Source organism: Mirounga angustirostris, unplaced genomic scaffold (assembly GCF_029215605.1).
Source record: "Mirounga angustirostris isolate CCGP_5_RB_7025 unplaced genomic scaffold, mMirAng1.0.hap1 SCAF_2, whole genome shotgun sequence".
Lineage (NCBI taxonomy): Eukaryota > Metazoa > Chordata > Mammalia > Carnivora > Phocidae > Mirounga > Mirounga angustirostris.
This window is the reverse complement of record NW_026991710.1, coordinates 114,235,106-114,261,358: the sequence shown is the minus strand read 5'-3', so window position 1 is coordinate 114,261,358 and position 26,253 is coordinate 114,235,106.

The following is a 26,253-nucleotide window of genomic DNA, read 5'->3' as shown; positions in this document are numbered from 1 at the left end:
GGCAAAGAAGAAGTCAAACTCTCCGTCTTTGCAGATGATATGATACTTTGTGTGGAAAACCCAAAAGACTCCACCCCAAAACTGCTAGAACTCATACAGGAATTCAGTAAAGTGGCAGGATATAAAATCAATGCACAGAAGTCAGTGGCATTCCTATACACCAACAACAAGACAGAAGAAAGAGAAATGAAGGAGTCGATCCCATTTACAATTGCACCCAAAACCATAAGATACCTAGGAATAAATCTAACCAAAGAGACAAAGGATCTGTACTCAGAAAACTATAAAATACTCATGAAAGAAATTGAGGAAGACACAATGAAATGGAAAAATGTTCCATGCTCATGGATTGGAAGAACAAATATGGTGAAGATGTCAATGCTACCTCGAGCAATCTACACATTCAATGCAATCCCCATCAAAATACCATCCGCTTTTTTCAAAGAAATGGAAGAAATAATCTTAAAATATGTATGGACCCAGAAAAGACCCTGAATAGCCAGAGGAATGTTGAAAAAGAAAAGCAAAGCCGGCGGCATCACAATTCCGGACTTCCAGCTCTATTACAAAGCTGTCATCATCAAGACAGCATTGTACTGGCACAAAAACAGACACATAGATCAATGGAACAGAATAGAGAGCCCAGAAATGGACCCTCAACTCTATGGTCAACTCATCTTTGACAAAGCAGGAAAGAATGTCCAATGGAACAAAGACACTCCCTTCAACAACGGGTGTTGGGAAAATTGGATAGCCACATGCAGACGAATGAAACTGGACCATTTCCTTACACCACACACAAAAATAGACTCCAAATGGTTGAAAGACCTCAATGTGAGACAAGAGTCCATCAAAATCCTAAAGGAGAACACAGGCAGCAACCTCTTTGACCTCAGCCGAAGCAACTTCTTCCCAGAAACATCGCCAAAGGCAAGGGAAGCAAGGGCAAAAATGAACTATTGGGACTTCATCAAGATCAAAAGCTTTTGCAAAGCAAAGGAAACAGTCAACAAAACCAAAAGACAACCGACAGAATGGGAGAAGATATTTGCAAATGACATATCAGATAAAGGGCTAGTATCCAAAATCTATAAAGAACTCATCAAACTCAATACCCAAAGAACAAAGAATCCAATCAAGAAATGGGCAGAAGACATGAACAGACATTTTTTTCCAAAGAAGACATCCAAATGGCCAACAGACACATGAAAAAGTGCTCAATATCGCTGGGCATCAGGGAAATCCAAATCAAAACCTCAATGAGATACCACCTCACAGCAGTCAGAATGGCTAAAATTAACAAGTCAGGAAATGACAGATGTTGGCGGGGATGTGGAGAAAGGGGAACCCTCCTACACTGTTGGTGGGAATGCAAGCTGGTGCAGCCACTCTGGAAAACAGGATGGAGGTTCCTCAAAAAGTTGAAAATAGAGCTACCATATGATCCAGCAATTGCACTACTGGGTATTTACCCCAAAGATACAAAAGTAGGGATCCGAAGGGGTACGTGCACCCCGATGTTTATAGCAGCAATGTCCACAATAGCCAAACTGTGGAAAGAGCCAAGATGTCCATCGACAGATGAATGGATAAAGAAGAGGTGGTACATATATACAATGGAATATTATGCAGCCATGAAAAGGAATGAGATCTTGCCATTTGCAACGACGTGGATGGAACTGGAGGGTATTATGTCGAGTGAAATAAGTCAAACAGAGAAAGATATGTATCATATGATCTCACTGATATGAGGAATTCTTAATTGCAGGAAACAAACTGAGGGTTGCTGGAGTGGGTGGTGGGGTGGGAGGGATGGGGTGACTGGGTGATAGACACTGGGGAGGGTATGTGCTCTGGTAAGTGCTGTGAATTGTGCAAGACTGTTGAATCTCAGATCTGTACCTCTGAAACAAATAATGCAATATATGTTAAGAAAAAAAAAAGAAGAAGAAGAAGGTAGCGGGAGGGGAAGAATGAAGCAGGGGGAATCGGAGGGGTAGACGAACCATGAGAGACGATGGACTCTGAAAAACAAACTGAGGTTTCTAGAGGGGAGGTGGGTGGGAGGATGGGTTAGCCTGGTGGTGGGTATTGAGGAGGGCACATTCTGCATGGAGCACTGGGTGTTATGCACAAACAATGAATCATGGAACACTTCATCTAAAACTAATGATGTAATGTATGGGGATTAACATAAGAATAAAAAATTAAAAAAAAAAAAAAGAAGACACATAGGGGATGCAGAACTCATACAGGCAGGACATCTAAAAAGAAAAAAAAGTTTCTGTGCTTTGAGAAACTCATATTTCAACTTCACAGTTGATAAGTGTTAATCTGTTCAGAGGAATGACTCCAGAGCCAAATAGGTCAGGGATGGGCACATTCTATGCTTATGTGCCATATGTCTTCTCCACGTGTTTCTGTTTTGACATATTAGAAAAAAATGAAAAATATAAACACTTAACTTTCTCAAAATTTTTTCTCTTAGAATGAAATCACACATGTGAGATTTTTTTGAAGACTGGAATAGAACCATTGACATTTGACTTTGAATCACTGAACTGACTGCATTAAGACACCTGAGAATTCACACAATGATTTCCTGGAATGAAATTAACAAGGGATTGAATTTGATTAGCATTATGTATTTTTTTAAAAAATCAAAGAAATGGTGTTCTTTTGATGGAGGTTGATTAATAACTTTTTGGGTTCATATTTTCACATAAATTTTAATTTGTGTCTAAAATTCATATATTGTCCATTATCCTAAGTTGCAGATCACTGACTTAAAATTAGAATGTGACATTTTAAATAACGTCCCAAAAATGTTAGAGTAAGTAAACTAATATGTCTTTATTAGTCCTTGAGAATCAATTTCAAAAGCCTTTAGATTCTGATGAAAATTATGCAAATTCCAGCATACTATCATCCTTATAGTTTATGTTAATTTGACATTAATGTTAGCTGCCTATCTCACTAACAATAATCCATCTGAACTAGCAGGCTGGAATACCAATTACCGAAATGAGTAGAGCTCATCCTTGAAGTTTCTCTTCTCTGTTGCAAGTAGACATATGTCAGCACACAGGGAATAGCACAGATGTATCAAAGTCTTTCAAGTAACCAGGCATCTTTGTGTAATGGAGCAGGCTGTGGTTGACATACTAAATCTTAAAAAGAAAAAGAAGTCACTTTGTATTGAGAACAAAAAGAGCTGAAAAAGAGAAAAATTAATGTGAAGATATTCTTATATATTTAGAATCATTATTAGAGAATGTTGACCAAATAGATTTCACAGTTGATTAGTGTGCATTTTATTGAATTTGTGAAGAATTCAAGATACTAATTGATTTTTTTTAATTAGTTTTTTTTTTTTTTTCTCCCTCTTGATTCTGGCTGCTGAGGATAAATTACTTCAATATGACTTATAATGAAAGTAAAAGTTTCAAGAAAGGGAAAACGGCTTTTGCCATTCAAAATACATTGTTATTTGTCTTCAAAGGAAGAGTTAGATGGAATCTATGAATTTTTGTGCATCTCTTTCTTATAGTAATGGTATTTTTTTTTTAATGCTAGACTTAAGTTGAATGGGAACTCCTTGAATAATTCCCCCAACTTTTCTTCATGTATTGTGGGAAATACAAATACAAATGATTCAAAGACTATATGCTAAATGTCAAATCTCTCCGTAATTATTGTGCTACTTATTTTATGATAGTTATGATAGCTAAAAGGTTACTTACACATATTATCCATTATGTAGTTACACATTGCACTGAATCATTAGATAAGCTTTTATGTGTGTGTATATGTACATTTTCCTTGTTTTTCCAAATAGATTATAGAGTTCTTAAGATTTAAAACAAGGTTTAATTCTTTTTATACCTTTCACAGTGCTTAAGGAAATAAAAATTCAAGTATTTTCTATACTAATTGCATCACAATTATATAAGTGGATGGGGAATAATTAAATACCCCCCAAAGTACAGTAACATGTTATTGACAATTATCACAAATGTATATGGGGAATAGATGATGAAAGAAAGAGAAGAAAGAGTAAAACTACAATTTAGAGTAGATAGCTCAAGTGTTCAGACTAGAAAATTGATCTTGATATGATAGAAGTTTAAAGAATAGCTACCAGTTGAAACAGATCTATCAAAATGGTAAAAAGAATCTTAAAATAAGGAATAAACTTGTCACCTCAGATATTTTATTCTCCACTGATTTTTATGAAGATGCACAGTGATTGCATAAGAATGGGGATAATTTAAAATTTATTTTGTGAAACATTTTGACTAGAGTGGAGACAATCATAGTGAACATGCATATGCATTTTACCTAGTTAAGCAACTATTTACAATTGTCAAATTGGTTATTTATTTATTTATTGCTGAAGCATTTCAACATAATTAGAGAAAACATAATTTATCCTTAAATATTTCAGTATGCATTACTAAAATTAAGGATATTTTCCTCTATAACAATGCCATTTGCACAGTAACAAAATTAATAATTATTTTCTATATCATCTAATAGTCTACCTATATCCAAATTTCATAATGGAGATTTTAGCGCTATTGCATTTTGATGTGTAGTATGGAAATGTCTGTTCAATCATTTTTTTCCCATTTATGAGGAGAGCAAGCATGTGTTTCTGATGGATAGTGTTTTCTTAAAGAACTTTATTTTCTGTATTACAATTTGAAAGTTACCAAGAGGGTAAATCTTAAATTTTCTCACCACAAAAAAGAGATGGTAATTGTGTGACATGATGGAGGTGTTGGAGGTGTTAGCTAATACTATGGCGGTAATTATATTGCTGTATATATAATATTGTGTGTGTATATATATTGTATACATATTAAAGTGTCAAATCAACAGATTGTACACCTTAAACTTACATCATATTATATGTCAATTGTATCTCAATAAAGCTGGGGGGAAAGAAAGCTCACTTGGCAGAGAGGGTTGAAAGGCCTTCAGATGAAGCCAGTGATGAGTGCATTCATTCAGTCAGAAAGTGATGTCAGAAATCAGGCTGTAGCTTCTGCTGCCCAGTTCCGGGACTTTCAACGTGGTCAGGTGCTGATATTTACTTCCCTTATAAATTTGCAAAGTGGCAAAAAATTGAGTTTCTTTTCCAGAGGGTAAGTCCAAGCTACCTCTCCATAAGATAATGGGAGATGAGAGACTTGGTACAACTTACCCTTACTGGGCTTCTGCCTGTAAGCTTCCTCGATATATCTTTTGACCATACATCTTCTGTCTTTTAATATTTACATGACTCGAGAATTTAATATCAATAAGAGTAGAAACAGGAAGGGGAATTGTAAAGAATAACACACCACTTGTTATTTAAGGTATTTCCAGGGATATATACTAGCAATTGTAGGAGTGGGAAAGCTATCGCTATTCCTATGGTCTTTGAGAATAAAACAGATCTGTGTATTTTCCGATTTTAAAATTGCTTGCAAATGACAGTACAAGAAAAACAGACAAGTACCGAGATCATTTCCAGATATACTAGAGATATTCAAAGTGGCATTGAAGTATTATATAACATTTAAAAAATTACAAAATGAACATGTAGGTGTTAATGCTAATTATTGTTAAGATAATTGCTCTTCATGTTTTCCTTGGAAAACAGAAAAGCCAAAAGAGAACTATTTGTCTTATTCTCCATGAGTAAATGTAAATATCTTAAAAAGATGCTCAGATACAAATCTTTTTTTTTTTTTTTTAAGATATTATTGATTCATTTGACACAGAGAGAGAGCACACACAAGCAGGGGGATCTTCAGGCAGAGGGAGAAGCAGACTCCCCGCTAAGCAGGGAGCCCGATGTGGGACTCGATCCCAGCACCCTGGGATCATGACCCAAGCCAAAGGCAGATGCTTAACTGATTGAGCCACCCAGGCTTTTTTTTTAAATTTTAAAGCCTCCCACTTTTTTAAAAATTTTATTTACTTATTTGACAGAGAGAGAGAGATCAGATACAAATCTAATGAACACATCCTTTGCTCTTTGTATAAGCTAATGACATACTCCAATTTCCAGAAAAGGATGGGGAAAGGAAAGGATATGAACATCAATCTTCTATATAACATTATTCAAATGGTATCCCTTCAAGGAGAGGAAGAAGAAAAAGTTGGAAACTGTCCCAAGATATTTTGGTTGTCCCATCTGAGTTATTCTAAGATTACATTTGCCCCTTCCTGTCTGTGGTATAATGACACATACATTAGGGGAGCATGACAGTATATATAAATCATCCATATATAATCAATCCCAGAATTACAATGCAACTTTTTTCCTATATTGTTCTAATGTTTACCCTCTGGTTATTTAGTTCTCACCACCTCCCCTCACACATACTGTTCTTTCTTCACTGTTCATTATGCACCAAGAATGATCCCAGAACAGAGCCTAGTATTGTAAGACCTTCTTGAATAATTCTCACATCCATCCAGTCCAGTAGCCCAAGGTTTAAGGCTGCACACTGCTTTTCTGGATTCATGAGCTACAGTCTGTGAATGTATGTATCATTTTTCCCCCCCATACTTTTGTATTCTCCTCTGTGAGTTTTATAAAAGTATGTGCAATCTGATAAATATGGGGGTGTTTACACCCTTCAGTCTTGATATAAAATTTGGTTATTTAGTATGTATAATATATTTTTATCCATCCAATATATTTTTGATATATGCTTATACCCTATTTAGTTCCAGGAATAAATGGAAAGAGTTTTTAAAGAATCAGAATGACAAAACAAGATAAAACAAGTTAAAAATAAAAAACAAAACAAAACAATTCAATGAGTTTTATACTCATGATTGGGTACTTTTTTTTTTAAGTAGGCTCCATGCCCAGTGTAGAGCTCAATGCGGGGCTTGAACTAAAGACCCTGAGATCAAAACCTTAGCTGAGATAAGGGTTCAGATGCTTAACTGTGATTAAGCACCCTGGGATTTTTGTATTTTTATAAGTGCTTTGATTTAATAAGTTTTACATGTATATAAAATAAGAGAGAAAAGTAAGCTAATTAAATTTAACAAAAACTGGAAGTATATGTGATTTGGGGAGGAGAAATTGCACATGAAAATATATTCAGTAGGTCTCCCTGTGTTGCAGATGGCATATTCCCATATAGTGGATATTACTATAAATATTTATTGCCTTGACATGGTGGGTGTTGTCGTGTAATTGCCCAGAAGATCTCTTCAGGACTATGGTAAGCAGAATTCTAAGATTGCCTCACGATCTCCATCCCTTGGTATTATGTCCATTGATATGGACATGAATATATTATATTAGATGGAAAAGAGATTTTGTAGATGTAATCAACATTACTAATCAGTTGACTTGATATATGGAGATTATCTGGATGGGCCTAGCCTAATTATACGAGCCCTTTGAAAGCAGGTATTTTTCCCTGGCTGACTGCAGAAGCCAGAGTCAGAGGGGTTCTCTGTGGGAAGGATTTGATGCAACAATATTGGCTTGAAAATGGATACAGCCAAGAGGCAAAGGATGTGAACAGGTTCTGGGAATGGAGCATGAGCCCTAGAAAACAAGGAAACAAGGATCTTAGTCCTATATCCACAAAGAACTGAATTCTTCCAACAACCTGAAAGTACTTGCAAGTGGATTCTTCTCTAGAGCCTCCAAATAAAAACCCATTTGACCTTAATTTCAGCTTTTTGAGATTCTGAGCAGAGAATCTGGCTGAGCCTGCCTTCACTTCTGACATACAGAATTGTGAGATAATAAATAGATTGTTTTAAGCCACTAAGTTTGTGGTGATTTGTTAGATAACAAAATAAAAATATAAGGACCAGCACACTCAATTGTTCAGCTTTTGGTTACTGATGGCTCAAAGATGATAGACTGAATGTTTATGTTCCTCTAAAATTCATATGTTGAAATGGACTTTGGGAAATAATAGGATTAGATGAGGACATGAGAATAGAGCCCTTGTAAATGGGATTAATACACTTATAAGAGTCATGAGAGAGCAAAATTTTCCTCTCTGGTCTAGAAGTCAGCAGTCTGCAACCCGTAAGAGGGTCCTTACCATGATATCAGACTTCCAGCCTCCAGAACTGGAGCAATAAATTTCTGTTCTTTATAAGCTACCCAGTCTATAAAACTTTGTTATAGCAGCCCAAACTGACTAAGACATACTCCATAGAAATTACCTTTGTCCACAGGGGCTGACTTGACCATGGTATGCCCCTCCTTGGGGGGTTACCCACATCCAGTGTTTGGTTGACACAGGGTACAAAGGTGCAGCCCTTGTATCATGTTAGTCAACTCTGAAGGACCATCCTGGCTTCAAAGCTTCCTATGAGATTTGACTAATATGTCTATGGCACTGCATCACAGATCAAATTCTATTTCTGCCAAATCCTTCCTTTCTTCCCCATTTAGAGTTGCTTGTGAGGCCACTTCTCAATAATTTCCTCCACCCAGATAGTCTGGTCAGACTCTGTTTCCAAGGAACACAGTCTAAGACATCTCATGTTAGGTAGAGAGAAAAATGGGGATTCTATTTTTTTCAACCTATTTTATTGTATGTCAGGTGTATGATAGAGATCATACACACACACACACACCCAAACACATATACACTTTTTCTAAATTCTGAAAGCAAGTCATGTTTCTAAGTATGGTGAGTGTTTCAGAGAAAGCTAAATATTCTCTGTCGCATTTCACACCTTCCTTCTTTCGGAAATAGAACCCCTGTGTGTTAGCAGAGTACATGGCCATCCAGATATAGTTTACATTTCCCTGCCTCCCATGCAGCTGGATGCAGTCATGTGGGTAATTTGTCGACAAAGGAATATGAGCAGAAGTGATGTATGTTATTAACATGCCACATGCTTGAAAGGAAATTGCTTATTCTCCATTTACTTTCTTTGTCCCTTCTATGGTGCAAATGGTGATGGATGGAAAAACTCGGAAGTTATGCATAAAGGGTAGCCGTGCCAATCTGGACCACTCATATTGAGACTGATACCTGAGAAAATAATCAGTTTTCATTATATTAAAGCCACTTTATTTTGGGGTCTCTTGATAGCAAGATTCCCCGAACTTTTTGCAAAGCTATAGAATTATTTGTAGAAAACATTTGTGTCCCTTCTGCTTTATTTATAGGGGTCTTAATGAATAGAATTCTTCCAAGTATGTCATTTGAATAGACATAATTCCTACTACACTGAAGAAGTACTCTGAAAGTAAGACCTGGAATTTACCAAGTCAATATTTTCTACTTATCTATAAAAATTTCAGTATTTCTCTGCAAATTAAACATGTGCAAGAAATAAGAGATCTGCTAGTGTAAATATATTGCAACACACAATGAGGCATGTCTACAGGATGATGGCATGGCACCTTCTTGTTATCCTAATGTGAGTGTAACTTAGACTTCTTTCCATTCCCACGTGTTATATTAAGACTATAATTGTGGAGGCAAGGCCTGCCTTGAAATGTTTGTGGAGAGAGGAGATTTCATTGGAAGGTGGAGCCTGGTAATAATAGTAGGTTTGACCTAACCATCAAGAAAGGGTGTCAGAAGCTTTGAGTGATAATTAGCAGTTTCATGCAGTTCTGAAACATTTTGTAAACCGCATATTTACTATATTTTTTGCTTTTTTTCCCCTGTAGTAGAATCATTTGTGGTTTGATTTGATGTTGTTTTTGAATTCCATTTGTGTGTTTGTGTGTATGTGTGTGTGTGAGAATGTGTTTATAGTGAGGATCAGGAAAATTGATAATCCTGTTTTACTCCACAACTAGAACTTATACTATAGGAGTTCCCAGAAAAGGAACAAAGTCAGCATCATTACAAAGGAAGATAGCGAATCAATGGAGATCCTAAACAAATGAAAAGTTTAAAATTAGCAGTTAATTTAAAATTTGATCATATAGCCAGCCTAGGAAGGTATAATGATTCTGGGGATATAGAGGGTAGTTTACTTCCTTTATATCTAGGTAGTGTTAAATATGACTTTACTGCAGATTTTTCTGGTTATTACTTGTTCCAAGTGATCCTTTGAGAATTCAGTAGTAAATAAAAGATTGGGTTATAGTTTTTCTTAGTGTGATAATGATAGTCTCATCTCATTTGAAGTGTCCAGAAGAGATTCTCATATTGTAAGAAAACCATCTTGGCTCCCCAAGTGGGTTGAGTGGAGAATGTGAGAAGAGAGAGCAAAGATAACATTCATCACCAAACCAATCCTAGGTAACAAAGCTGGACAAGAGCCTAAATGATCATCAAATTCATTTACTATATAATATGTATTTAATACCTAATATTAATATTAAATATTGAATATCTAATTTACTTAATATCCCACTTTTTTCTTTCTTTTCCTCTTGAAAAAAGTAAGACCCTAAGTACAATATGATGAAAGAGCAGCATTTTATTTATTTTTTATTTTTTTAAGATTTTTTATTTATTTATTTGACAGAGAAAGACACAGCGAGAGAGGGAACACAAACGGGGAGTGGGAGAGGGAGAAGCAGACTCCCCGCCGAGCAAGGAGCCCGATGCGGGACTCGATCCCGGGACTCCAGGATCATGACCTGAGCCGAAGGCATTCGCTTAACCAACTGAGCCACCCAGGCGCCCAAAAGAGCAGCATTTTATTTCATTCTTGCCTCGATTGCTGAGAAGAATTGTTCCCATTTATTGAGAGACTTCTACAGGTTTTGTTTCAGATGAAATCATTTGTTTCAGATTGAAATGATTTGATGGCTGATTAAAACTTTAGCATAGAGAAATTGCTGAAGTTCACTCAACTGAGATATGCCAGAGATGAGTTTTAAATCCAGATCTGCCAGACTCTATTGTTTTTCCTTTTATTTGTTTCCACAATATATTGCCTCATAAATATTTGCTGTTTGGGTAATTGATTAATTATAGCCAGTATTATATGACACATGAAGACTGAATTGGACGAAGTATCCCATCCTGCTCTCTGGGAAAATTCCATTATGCTCTTTAAATATGAGCTTTATGTTAGGTAGTGTTTCTTAGATATTAAAATAGCGACTTTGAAGGTTATCTATTACAATAAATCACAGCAAACTGATTAAAAATTAGCAACGTATATGATAGGACAAGAGTCTCCATCCCTGCACCCGCTCTGACAAAGTCATTTAGTTATAAAAGAATTAATTATGGAAGTTGTTTATGAAAAGTCAGTTTCATCCAAAATAAAATATGGGAAAATGATTGAAACAGTTCTATGTGGTTATAAATATTCTCACTCAGCTCTAATCCATAATTATTAAAAAAAAAAACTCAAAAGGCTTTAATTTTTAAAAAGAAAGCTGAGAATTCCAGCTCTCCTGCTAGCAGAATGGTACCTGGTTGATAAGTAAGCTGAGATTTTCAGTATCTAAAATTTCACATCTCACATTACACTCCTCCCTGCCTTTACATCAAGTTCAGACAACTTTTATTTTTAAAATATCCTCTACTTTTCCCCTCCTACAGCTATTCTCACATTTCAGCCCACTCCTTATCTCACTCTCTCTGCTTTATGAAAGTGTATTTCTTTTCATTGTGTTTTTCCACTGTTAGAAGTGAGCATTCTCACTTCATTAACTCATTTTCACTGCTACTACATTTACATGTTTGCCCTTGATAACTACTTTTTCCATAAGCCTTCTCTCAAACATCTGAGTTATTGTGGCATTTTGGACGAATCCCAAACATTAGGAAACTGTAAGTTTCAAAGACACCCTAAACTGACTTAATATTAAACTTCATTTGTAAAATGGATATGATAATATGATCTTAATAACAGTGTTTAGTGAGTCAGTAATTATAAACTGTGTGATCACTGTTTATTAGACTCATCGTAATTTGCTTATGTAAAATGGAGGTTAAATCATTAACCTTGGTGCTTACCTCAAGATTGTAAATGGACTTGCTTAGGTTGTGAAGAGAATCAAATGAGATAATGTAGATGAAAGTTATTTTTAAATTGTATGGTTTTGTGTGTACAATACTTACAATATAATCAAGTTTTCTGAATGACAAATGGCCCTCTAAATAACACAGAGTGAGAAGGAGAAAGCTAATGCCAATCCCAGGATAGCTGCAAATTTGCTTCTTTGTTCTGAGTATCCTGCTCTTTTTTCTTTTTTCTTTTTCTTCTCTTTTCCTTTCTTTTTTTTTTTTTAACCTCCAAAGACTTCCTTTCCCATTCAGTCTCATGGAACTCTCTTACTCCATTTCCCAGTATGATCTTACTACTTTGTAGGTGGTCAAAAGATTCCTGCCTTGGGGCACCTGGGTAGTGCAGTCTGTTAAGTGTCCAACTCTTGGTTTTGGCTTAAGTTGTGATCTCAGGGTGTTGAGATCCAGCCCTGCATAGGGCTCTGCACTCAGTGAGGAGTCTGCTTATAACTCTCTCTCCCTCTCCTTCTGCCCCTTCTCAAATAAATAAATGAATCTTAAAAAAAAAAAACAAAAAACACAAAGAAACAAAAGATTCCTGCCTTAGTGAACTAGTTCTATCTTCTTTCCTGCAGTTTACCTGAACTTTAATATATATAAATAAATGTATTCATATCTAACTGCAAGGTTATGAATGTTCATCATTTACATTTTACTAATTAACTAATGACCTAATCATGATTTTATATTGTGATCTTTTAAGTTTACTTTTTGATCACAAAATAGTTTTTTTTCCTGATCTTTAAGTCAGATAACATTCAGAAGGTGCTTTACCTAGACCCATCAAATCATACCAGTTTGTTATCTTTTTTACTCAAACCCAGCTTTCTCATGAGTGTCCAACTTATGATAGAGCACCAGTGTCATTTTTTTGAATGGGGATATACCTATTTTTAAAAATGTAACAACATGTATTTTATAAGAGATATATTCTAAGGTGAGAATGTGTAAAAACTCATACATAAAAAAACATTAAAAAATTCATCTTAACTATATGAATTGGCATTTTGGTAACAAATTTTAACATTTTTATGAGACTGTCACTTAAGTCTCTTTACTTCTTTCCTTGAAATTGAAATTAGGATGGTGACATATCAATTTAAACTTCATGTAAATGTTTGTATTTTATTTTGTACTATCTTGTTTTGGAATTAAATTCACCTAATGTTTGCACAGTATGTTTTAACTGGCTTTGGACAGTACTGCAGATAGATGAATTGTTTTCATTCTCTGATTTTGAGTTGGTCTTTGATCTTGAGTTGAGTCACGGTACTCTAATTCGGCTAAGGGTAACTTCACATTCTACCAACTAAGCTGAATAGTCTTTAGCTTAGTATAAATAGGTTACATGAACTAACATCACAGTTCTTTTAGGAGTTCATATGATTTATTCATGCAATTAAGATTTCTATCACCTTTTATTTATAAAGGATTGTACTAGATAATGATAAAAAATAGGCTGTGTAATATTTATCTCTATCTCTCATATTTATTTTAGTGCCTAACATTCAATAAATGCTTAAGTGGTTGAAATACATTTAAATATATGAAACGTCAAGTAAATAAAATATTAATTATTAAAATGTACTTCAACTTCTCATAATATTTTGAGCATGTAGACTAGAAGAAATTCGTATAAAACAATTGCAATGCAGGGAGATCATTGTAATAAGTGAATATGTAAATGGTAATAAGGGTGCTGACTAAATCAAGGTAACAATTTGGAATTGAGGAATGGATCCTAATATGAATTTCAGTTGCAGATAAAAGAGGCCCAAATTTATCAGTGTTTTACATGAGAAAGATTTTTATTTCTGATTCATATACTAAAAGTCTGGAAACAGCCTAGGGATAGTATGTTGGCTGTGTCTTCCTCAGAGCCCCAGGCGCATTCCAACTCTTCATTGCAAGGCACAGTACTTGCCTTCATCCTGGATAATTGATAGAATACCAGTCATCTTATTCTTTTTTTTTTTTTTTAATTTATATCTCTTTTTTTTTTTTATTATTCATGAAAGTCAGAGAGAGAGAGGCAGAGGCAGAGGGAGAAGCAGGCTCCCCGCTGAGCAGGAAGCCCGATGCGGGACTCGATCCCAGAACCCCGGGATCATGACCTGAGCCGAAGGCAGACGCTTAACCATCTGAGCCACCCAGGCGCCCTCATCTTATTCTTATTAGGGACATCATACTGATGTTCCAGCCATCAAAAAGGTGTAAGGGTCAGGAAAAGAGGAGCAAGGGGCATGCATCAATCTTTTTTTTTTTTTAAGATTTTATTTATTTATTTGACAGAGAGAGACACAGTGAGAGAGGGAACACAAGCAGGGGGAGTAGAAGAGGGAGAAGCAGGTTCACTGCAGAGCAGGGAGCCCGATGCGGGGCTCGATCCCAGGATCCTGGGATCATGACCTGAGCCGAAGGCAGATGCTTAACAACTGAGCCACCCAGGCGCCCCATGCATCAATCATTTTTAAAGAAAGGTTACCTGAAACTTCTGTGTGGTACTTTTACTTACATTTCATTGCTCCAAACTTCATCTACTAGCTACATAATTTCAAAGATGTCTGGTAGGAAGTACAATATCTATGCTGAGCAAGCATGTGTCTTCCTGCTTAAAAAAAAAAAAAAAAAAAAAAAAAAAAAAAAAATATTACAGTTTTTCTAAAAGATGTAACTTCTGACCTGAATTTTGGCAGTATGAGCTTGAGAAGTCCATTGTTGGGATGGTACATGGTACAATAGAGATAGAAAATGGCATTCACAGAGGTATAGAGGTCAGATGAAGCATGCTGTGCCACATCACATTAACTTCCATACTATTGATTTGGACTTTTATCTTAGTTAAATTTTGGAATTACAGATGGATTTTGAAACTGAGTTACATCATCAGGTTGTTAAGAGACAAGTATTAGACACAGAATGGTGTGTTGGGATGAAGAGACTGTCACTGTGATACTATAGTATAATTCAGTTTTAAAAAATATTGCCTCCTTAGAGGTCCCATCTTGAAATAGAGTGACACTGTGGGTTAGTGCTTGGATATGTGAATTTGGAGGAATGGGGGACACAAATATTTTATGTACTTTTCTGTATTTTTGTTATAATTTAATACAGTTAACTCTATTAAATGGATAATCATTTCTCAGACCTGTAGAAAGAAAGATATAATCTTTAGAGTAAATACAGACACACATGCACAGAACCAAATCCTAGGTAGAATGAAGTGTAAAAATAGTGAAGCAAGCACATTCTACCACTGAATTTTTTTAACATTAAGGATAAAGAGAAAATTTTAAAAAATTATATAAAAACAAAGATATTTAACCCATAGTTTTCCTTTAGATTTCTCTGTGGCATTTTATGCAAGGCAGCAATGATGCAGTGTCTTCATGGTGTGGTAGGAAATAACTGTCAATGTAGAATTCTATACCCAAACTATCATTCAACAGTGAGAGTGAAAGAAAGGTATTTTTTAACATAAGGGTTTACCATAAATAGTCTATCAACCACTTTGTAAGAACTATTCATAGATTTACTCCAGTATGAGCAAATACATACTCAGAAGGCAATAGTGGCACTTAAGAAGTAACAGTGAATAATGGACTTATTATAAACATTAGTAATTATAAATAGCTGATATTTTAACTTTTTAAAATTTAATAACAAGCTCAAAAATTCCAGAAAACAGCAACATGATAAATAATGGTGTAGAAGGTGAAATTAGATGAAAGTAAAAATATGCTAAGCTTTTTTGTTTTTTGTTTTTGTTTTTGTTTGTTTATTTGCTCTTGTTTGGGAGGGAGATATTATTAATGATTAATATTAAACTTTGTCAGAAAAATATACAGATTAGTAACTAAGAATATAAATGGAATTTAAAGCTTTAAAAATTGTGAAACAAAAATGGAACAAAGAAAAAAAAAATATTGCCAGTGATACTTAGGAGAAGAAAATCTGAAAACCATGAAGATATGTTTATAAGGTCAAATAGAAAGGATTTGATGAGAGATTGGATGTGGAACTGAAAAGGGAGAAATGTCAAACATGAGTTAGGATTTTCTAACTTCAGTACCCAGTTGAAAAAGCTGATATCAGAAAGGAAGTACAATATGAAAAGTAGGTTTCATGCAATAAATATAACAGTTTTGGACTTTTTTAAGTATGAAATTGTCAGTTTAAGGGAAATAAACTGATGATAATAATTAGGTAAATATGAAGAGTTAAAATAGTCCAATAATATATTTCATTTATACTTAGAAAATTAGATAAAATTCCTCTTCTGTGTGACAAGTGTAAATGTTTTATGGAAATAAGTGGTATATGGAGTATGAGCTATATGATAATATTTAAAATGAAATAACATGTATTCTAAATAAATTAAGATGTATTTTATTTAACATTATTTAATATCTTAAATAGTAAAAGGAGAAAGATCATAATTATGGTATTACATAACTGTAATGGTGAATATACTCATTTACCTGAAACATAGCAATTACAAACACTGGAGTAGGTTAAGACTGGATCCCTCAGGGCACTAATGTTTAAGAAAAGGAACATTGAAACTCTCTCTGTGAACCATTACTTCTTAATTATGTACTTTTCTCAAGATCAAATATATAAACTGAAGAGAACCTTGTAAATGGAGTTGAGGGAAAATGCTGGGAAATATAGTACCCTATGAATGAGCTTATAAACAAGAAATAAAAAGACCAAACATAAACTATCAAATAAAAGTTAATGCAAATATTATTTTAATCAAGATGTAGTAAATCATATGAACAAATTCTAGAACAGATGTTATTTAAACCACTACTTTAAGAAACTGTTTAATTAGAAGGAGATAATATGGGTTCCTGTGAACATATAAACTGTAGCAATATTCCCATGATATTAGTTTGTTTTTTATTAAACTTAATAAAATGTGAGATATAATGAGTAAGGGGGAAACCTTGTAACATATATTAAAATTGGAAGTTTCATAGACTAGAAACTTTTAAGTTTTCCAAGATGAAGCAGATGGACTGGGGAGAGGGGCTATAGGGACAGAATTCAGTACATGTGTGGGGGATTTCACACTTGCCATCCACTGTGAATTTGTCAGTTAACTACCTTCATCAACTTTGTGGCAATTTCTTTTGATTTTCACTGTTTCATGTGTTCTCCTTTTGAAAACTATTGGCATTTGCTGGTCTGTAGTGGTGCCTTCTCTGTCTCCTCTGATAATAACTTGAAAAAGTGTGTTAATTTTAGTGGCCTTGGCAAGTGCAGGTTCTAGGGAGCTAATTTATGGAGCAAATAATAGTTGTAACATTGGTGAAAGGTATACTGGAACAGCTTACATACATCGGTATATCATTTTCTATTCTTAAAAAAAAAAAAAAAGCAACAACCTGATAAAACAAAAAAACCTACCCATACACAAAACGTGTCATCTTATTTCCTATTGATGAATTAGGATTCATCCCAATATTTGCTAAGCCTCTTCTAGCTTTTACAAAAATTAGTGTTGTTATAAAAACTAGTAATATTTTTTAATCTATGCATTAAAGATTTCATAGATTTTTACCATAAAGACTTTATGTCTATTTATCTTTTGGAGTAATTGATAATATTTTCAAGATTTTCTCCACAGCATTAGCTCAATCTTCTACTCTTCTTTTTTTTAATTTTCTTTTTTTTTTTTATTTTAGAGAGAGAGAGAGAAAGCACGCATGCCTGTGGATGCAAGTGGGAGGAGGGGCAGAGGAAGAGGGAGAGGGAGAGAGAGGATCTCAAGCAAACTCCCCACTGAGCACAAAGCCCAACACAGGGCTCAATCTCATGACCCTGAGATCATGACCTGAGCCAAAATCTTGAGTCGGTCACTTAACCAACTGAGCCACCCAGGCACTTTCTAATCCTCTTTATTTTGTTAATTCACACATTTTTAGTAAGACATCCATTTTATTCAGATATTCAGTTTAATTTATTCTATTTCTCCATCTGAGTTCAACAGATGCTTAGGAGATTATATTATTTCCTTCCTGGGTTTTTGAAAAAAATGCTTAAATTATTTATAAAATATCAAAAATATTCAATTTTGTTGATTTTTTTTCCAATGATTTGAAAATCTTACATACTAGGTTTAATATATTACTAATGACACACACACACACACACACACACACACAGACAAAGAGTAAAATTATAGCCATGGATTTATCCCTGGGCAAAATATTACTTTAATGATTATTTAGATCTAACTCTTAATTATGTAATTTCCTAGCTTTAATTTTTTTTTGTTTGTTTGTTTTTTGTTTTTTGTTTTGGTACCATGTGTTCCCCATTCTTAAAATCTTTAGTTTGGATTATTCTCCCCATTCAGCTTGGTTACTTTTACAAGTAATTGTTTTCAGAGGACTATATGATCAGTATATATTATCAGAGTTTTAAGTCTGAAAATGACCATCTAATTGAACAGTAGTTTGGCTGATGAAAGATTTCTAGGACTATGTCCTTTTCTATTTCCATTTTTTTTTTTTTTAAAGATCTTATTTATTTATTTGACAGAGAGAGACAGGAAGAAAGTGGACACAAGCAGGGGGAGTAGGAGAGGGAAAAGCAGGCTTCCCACCTAGCAGAGAGCCCAATGCAGGGCTGAATCCCAGGACCCTGGGACCATGACCTGAGCTAAAGGCAAATGCCCAAGGACTGAGCCACCCAGGCGCCCCTGTCCTTTTCTATTTCAGACATATACATCTGTCTTTTAGAACTTAGTTGCATAGATAAGTGTAATTTTTATTCCATTTTCTGGTAAAAATGATCTGCTAGAAGCTTGTAGAATTTTAAAATTTAACTTTGAAATAAAACTTTTGATCTGAGTTTATTTTGGTGTGACTTTTCACCCATAAATTCTTTCTGAAACTCACTGGTCCCATTTTAATATGCATATTCAAGTCTCTTCCTTAATTGAGTGAAAGTTTCTACCGTTATTTCTTGGATTATTTTTTCTTCCCCCATCAGCATTGTGGTGTTATTCTGGAGTTCTGATTTTATTTACACTAAATTGCCTAGAAGTGTTCTGACTTTCATCATTTTTTTTCATAGTACCTATCCTTTTTAAATGTCTTCTTTGGAATTCTTTGACTTATTTTTCCCAAATAAGCTATTTAAATGTTTATTTCAGTGTCTTTAATATTTGGAGTATTTATTCTAAACTAGATATAAAATAAATAGTCCAATAGTCCAAAAATAAGTCCAAATAAGTCCAAAATAAGAACTAAATTTTTGAGCATTTTCATATCTTTTGTAACTATTTTTTCCTAAATGCTCATTATGTTTTCTTCCCAGCTCCATCAAGGTAAAATGTTGAGCAAGCTGTAGTTGCCTTCATTCATAGGATTACAGGGAATGGTAAGGGGGAGTGTGTGAGAGAAGACATCTCTTTTTTCTTTCCTTTTAAGCTGCCCTAAGAAAATTCTTCACATTAGGCTAGGGCATATTCTCACCATGCTTGTATCTACAACCTTTACTGCTGGAAGTCTACATTTACCAAATGTAGGGATTGGATTATTCTCAAATGTACAATGATATTACAATTTTTTTTCCTAATTAGATTTCTGGGTTACTTTAGCAAGAAATGAAGTGTTCAAGTATGTTTTTAGGGTTTTTGTTTCCAGACAAAAGAAAATGTTGCAGTATTAATTCTACTTAAGGTATTTTATGTACTTTTTTCCCATGTAATAACTGGAATACCCTGCTCTGGGCAAGCTCTTCCTGTATCCCTCTTTGTTTCGGATATCCTATGAAGATGAGATGAATGCCTACTCAAAATTTGGTTTGAATGGTGAGACTGATGACAACACACACACTGAGAAGACATAATAAGGTTTATCACTTACACAGTGGTGCTTCTTTGGGTATGTAGGGAAGGCCTCCAAGCTGGTCTGAAAATGGCTTGAAAGAGCAAGAAAAAGAAAGTAGATTGCAGTTTCTTTTACAGTTAAAGTGTGGGACCGGTTTGAGAATTTTCACACTTCATGAATTTAAAGGAGGCAGAGACTTCTGTGCTTTGCATCTTCTACCAGTGCCAAAGTAGGGTGCACCTAGTTTTTCTTGCCCTGATGTGAAGCAAAAGCAAAGACGGAGGGAGGCCCTTTAAAAGCTATCAGGAAATATCAAGATATTAGGTCAGATGACTTATTTCACCCTTCTCGAGACTGTTTCTATTATCCTTTAACAGTGCATCTTTCACAAAATACTGTTACTATTTGCCCCTAACTCTGTATATTCTAGGATCCTTGAAAGAAGAGGCTCTGCCTTGTTTACTGTTATAAACCTAGGGCCTATCACAGTCCTCCAAAACTGACCTTATTGGAAAAAAAATATGAAACATTAAGTATACATTTAATACTTTGGCTGAGTTACCTTTTGCTAAAACAATAGTTGGCCAATACGTGAGAATTTTACTGCACTCCTTATTTAAATTCTAATTAATTGATTTATCTTAATATTCTTAGACACTTTATGAATTGACAATGAAATAATGTTTGGGGGAGCATTATGTAGTTGGGTCAAACTGACTTTCTAGGAAGGCAGATTTTGTGAGGTTTTTATAGGTTTATTAAACAAGTGGCTTTTTTTCCCCCTCCCTCCCTTCCTTTCTTCCTTCCTTTTTTCCTTTACTAAGATATTCATTTGTTGTAGACATTTTGAGAGTGATATTTTGATAATACAGTACATAGTAATAATAATAATAATAACATATTATTACTATAATTTACATAATAATTTCTTGTACCACCCCAAATTCCATCCATTATGTGTTATAGCAAACTAAATAGAGAGACGGTATGTGATAACAATAACAATACAAAGTCTTACAGTCAGACAGCCTTGGGACTAAATACTGGCTATACCACATATAGCCACATGTATCTGGGTAAGTAGGCCATGTTGTAATCTGTCACGTCAAATAACATTGTCTTATATTACACATAAAACAACAAATGCTGTGCATGGCAAGGCATCTAGCAAAATGCAGTGAGTTCTGAAAAGAAGTATAAATTTAAGATATATAAATTTAGATGTATAGCTATTATCTTATTTCCTTTGTATTTTTTTATTCTTAGTATTTTTGAAATGAAAGAGGCTCTGGGTATCATCTACAAATCCAAATCTTATCTTTAAGCTCCTAGAAAATACACATTTCTGTGCCCTGTGGTCAGGTGATTTCTATAATGATAATATGGGATAAGGCCAAGAATCTGTATTTTTGTGAAGCTTTTCAAGCAATGCTGAAGCAGAGCTGGATTTTGGGAACCACTGATCTGTACCATATGTTCATTTTATATCTAAGAACCCATGGACCAGGAAAGCTATTTTCTTAGTGTTATAGAGCTGATTTGTGACTGAGCTCAAAATTGCCAGTTCAGGTCTTTGTTCATGGTGACACTTCTATACATAGCATTTAGGCATAAGAGCCAGGATGCTTCATGAATTTAATGAAGTATGCCTGTAGATAAGCCTTTCCTAAGAGAGCCATGACCACTCCCTGGAAGCTGGGTATTAATCATACATAGCCAAGGATGAGTCCTTGTTGCAAGAATGATGTGTTTGGGGTCTGGGTGTCAGAGCCCTGTGGCCATTAAGGCTTTTACCTATTTTTCAGACTAGCCAGTTTCTGAAAAAACATGATATTTAGGGAAAGGAAATGGATTGTTGTCTAGGATTCATCATTTAGAAATATAACTGCCACATGCTTAATCTTAAAGTCAAGATCATACTGAGAAAAGCAAATTGAATGTAGATCTTTGAAATATAGAGCAGTTATTGATGGCTAGTATTTTATTTTGGAGACATCTTGATGCATTTTTTGATGAGTGCAAAATAGTATCACTATTTTTTAAGCTTTATAATTTAATGGATGATCATCTTAGTCGAATCTTCACTCTTAGAATTGACCTTACTCTTTTAAGATTGCTGAGTGCTTTGGCTGAAAATTACTACTACACATTAGGAATCTTATTTTCTCACACCTTCCTTTGATGTTAGAGCCCACAGTTCTTAGAGGCTTCTCAATACTGATTTTGATGAACAATGACAGATCTCTCACTTAAAACTGAAGCAAAACTCCAATGGAAAAATTAAGGAATTAGAAGCCTAGAAATATGATGACTAAGACATGAAAGGGTGTAGATTTAATTTTCCTATCAGTGCTTTCACCAGAAAGTTATACAGTAGTTTTCTTGAGATACAGAGATAATGTTGGCAGTTAAAGTTACTGTTTCAAATTTGAAATAAGCATACCATTTTCAGAACAAAAATGGGACAACTAAATCTATACCATAGAATGAAATAAGTGTTCACTGAAGTCAAAGATCTTTTTAATCCAATTTGGGTGGTGACCTTTTGATAGAATAACACATAACATACATATTATCTCCAGAAAGTAAGACACAGTTTCCACAAATTCTAGGGTAACTCATGTTCCTTTATAAACCTTTGGAGGAGAAACCTTCATGGCAGATTATTTATTTATTATTAATATAATATATATAAATATATTAAATATTTAATAGCCTGTCCACCATTCAATACAAAACTGTGAAGACTACCGTTTGTACTGAAGGCTTCCATTTTTTTTTTCTTATTATTTTCATATTAAGTAGTAGGGCATTTTTTTTTAACTTTGAGATTTTTATAGAAGCTATGTAAATGGTCCTATGTTAATAGATATTGTTAATACTTAACGGCTACATAATGCTTTTATCTGCAGATCCCAAAGGGATCTTTGAGTGTTACAATCTCCATTTTTATAGAAACAAAAGAGAATTCTGAGACAAAAAAAAAAAAAAAAGTGTAGTTACTACAAAGCTTTCTGAGCATGTTAACTAGCAATATACTAGAATTGGAATGGTTGGAATGAAAATTGTCTACTTTTGTCAAGAGTCTGTTTTTATATGCAGCATTGCCCAATCTGATCCTAGAAGAATGTGAAGCTTGTCATGCTGTGCCTTGTTGGTGTTCCTTTTATTTTAGTTTGATTTCATTCTTCTCTTTTACCTCTCCTTTTTCAGGCACACTGTATCTGCAGTCATTTTAATTATTTTTTCTTAAGTGGCCCCCCTAACCCATTATTAGAATATTAGAGCCCACTTTCCAAAAAGGGTAGGTGAGAAATATTTTTATCTATTATTTACTGGCCAAACAAACAAACAAAAATCCACATATTTTACTTGTAGCATGGTCCTATGGATGTTAAAGGTTATATCTCAGGTTTAAACAGTTTCAAGTATTGAAACAATTTCAAGCACAGAAACTGGATACTTTTGAACAGAAACCTCTTTCCTTCATCTCTGAATTATCTTTATCTTTCTGTTGAAAGCAACATTGATTAAAAAGACCGTCCTTACAAGTCAATCCAGAGACTGTATTTTCTTTATTTCTCTCCATTACATTGAAATAGTTGCCCTGTTATGTGTACTGTTGGCTATATTATTATTTTTTTTAAGTACAGTGTGATTTAAGACAAAAGATAGATGGGAAGACAGTTTCTTGAGTTACTATTTTTATTGTGTCCTCACTGTTGTAGGAGACTTACAAAATGGAGAGTTATTTTCACTTCTGCAATCTTCACAGTTCTGATTTGGGGCTCACTTTCTTTGGCAGCCTTTATCCCTTCCTATCAGGTAGCAGGTGGAAAATGACATTTTCAAAGACCCTTCAGCTGCACTCTATCCTACCAAGACTATGTTGGGTTTAGAAGATAAAGTCACTAGAGGGAAAAGGCAAAAAGGGTTGTTAAGGAGGGAGGTATGGAGGCTTAATTCAAGATGACGGGGAGAGCTTCCTGAGACTGGGAAGTCAAAGGGTCTTAAGATTATTTTCCTTGTTTGTGTCCTTGTGTGTTCAAGAGTAACAAACTGGTGTCCACCTTCTCCTGATGTGGTTACATGCTTGTAGACTATCTGCCTGTGAGAGCCAGAGAAGTAAGTGAGAAAATCTGTGGTGGAATCTCCCCTTGGGCCCCAGAGGGAAAAGGACTCTACTAAACTACATACTATGAAGGAGAAGGGACAACAGAGTGGCAGCCATAATGCAGCAGGTTTTGGGTCTACCTCTAGATTTTGGCAATACATAAGCCCTCCAAATTTCTGTCTGACCCTAGGAGGGGGGAGGAGACCCTAAACACAAAAGAAATGGAACTTTCACCACTAGCAAATTGTGATTTGGCCAAACTGAAAACTTGAATCAGGAAAAAGAATAGGCAGTTTATTTTTGCACAAGAGTTGTTTGGGGAAAAAAAAAAAAAAAAAAAAAGAGTTGTTTGGGGAAAAACTGTAATTATTAAAAACACAGGCATTTTAAAATTAAGGTATATTATAAACTCAAACTTACAGCTCTGAGAAAGAATGGCTTATCTAAATTATTTATTTAATTGTAAACATAGAATTTATTTCAGCATAGTTGTTTGCTCTTAATTTACCTTTCATATTCTGGTGATTAATCATTTGTTACAACAAATTTATTTTTAAGATATGCAACTGAGATATTCTTTTGAGTTAAGCAATAAAAAGAACTCCATCTACATAAAAATTGTTTTTTGTTTTTGTTTTTGTTTTTAAGTAGGCTCCACACTCTACATGGGGCTTGACCTCACAACTCTGATACCAAAAGTTGCTAGGTGTTCCCATCTGCATAAAAATCAATAGCATTTTTGGACTTCTGTAATAAGAATATTTGCAGTAACCAAACCCATGATGTTCTTAGTTTTGCTGGAGAAAATCCAGGTTTCCAAAACAAATGATAAATAAATAATTTATTTGTTATTACTAATTTTTTGCTAATACTTGAAAACTTTTGAATAGAAGTATCATTTTATTTTATGTTTAGAAATAAATTGAAAATTTTATATACCATATATGTGTATATGTATAAATGGTACTTTAACTTAATCCACACAATCTGAAAATCAGAGTCATTTTAACCTTGAGAACACATTTATTTTTTATTTTTTTTTAATTTTATTTTATTATGTTATGTTAATCACCATACATTATATCATTAGTTTTTGATGTAGTGTTCCATGATTCATTATTTCATATAACACACACTGCTCCATTCAGTACGTGCCCTCTTTAATACCCATCACCAGGCTAACCCATCCCCCCCAACCCCCTCCCCTTTAGAACCCTCAGTTTGTTTCTCAGAGTTCATAGTCTCTCATGGTTCATCTCCCCCTCCGATTTCCCCCCCTTCATTTTTCCCTTCCTCCTATCTTTTTTTTTTTTTTTTTTTAACATATAATGTATTATTTGTTTCACAGGTACAGGTCTGTGATTCAACAGTCTTACACAATTAACAGCACTCACCATAGCACATACTCTCCCCAGTGTCTAGCACATAGGCCCCACCCTGGACTTGATCTTAAGCCCGGAGATCATGACCTGAGTAGAAATCAAGAGTGAGATGCTTAACCATCTGAGCCACCCATGTGCCCCTGATAGATATCTTCTAAGGTAAACTAATAAATAATTATATTTTCATGTTAAATTTAGCTTTTTCTCCCCGTCATTTTTCTCCCCCATTTAAATGTGTTCTCAAATTTCTGGAATTTGAGAAACAGAGGAAGAGAGAGTTCAAATAACTGGCCAAAGATCAAACAACTGGTAAAGGGTAGATCTGGAATTCAAACTCAGGCAACCTTTTTCAGAGCATATACTCCTGAGCACCATGCCACAGGGCCCTGCTAACTTAGAAATTGCTTACCTTTAATCAGGGCTCATTATGTACCCAGCATTTTGCTGTGTCATTTAAATCATCACACCATTTACTACTTAAACTGCAGCTATGGGATGAAACCATTATTATTCATATTTCAGATATTAGACAGATTTAAAGATAGTAAGTAATTTGTCTAAGTAAATAGGAAAATAAATGTGGATGAGGAATGTGAACTCAATTCTTTCTCAGAATCTGAAGGGCTTAACGTGTCTGCCAAAGTGTTATCCCACAGAAATTTGCACATAATATTTTAATCACTGTTTTATTGCCAAAGACTTTGAGTAATAATTTGTGTACTTCTCACTCATTTTAATGGCCTGAATGATTGAATATATGTTTTGTAACTAGTGAAAAATAACATCCTTAACATTAAGAATCTTTAAATATGTGATGAGTCTTTAAAATGTTTGTATTAATTGACCTAGTTGTTTTGAATTGGAAATCTGAATCTAATCATGTAAATGCTTTTATATATAAAGGCTAGTCATTGAATAAATACATAGCAGTA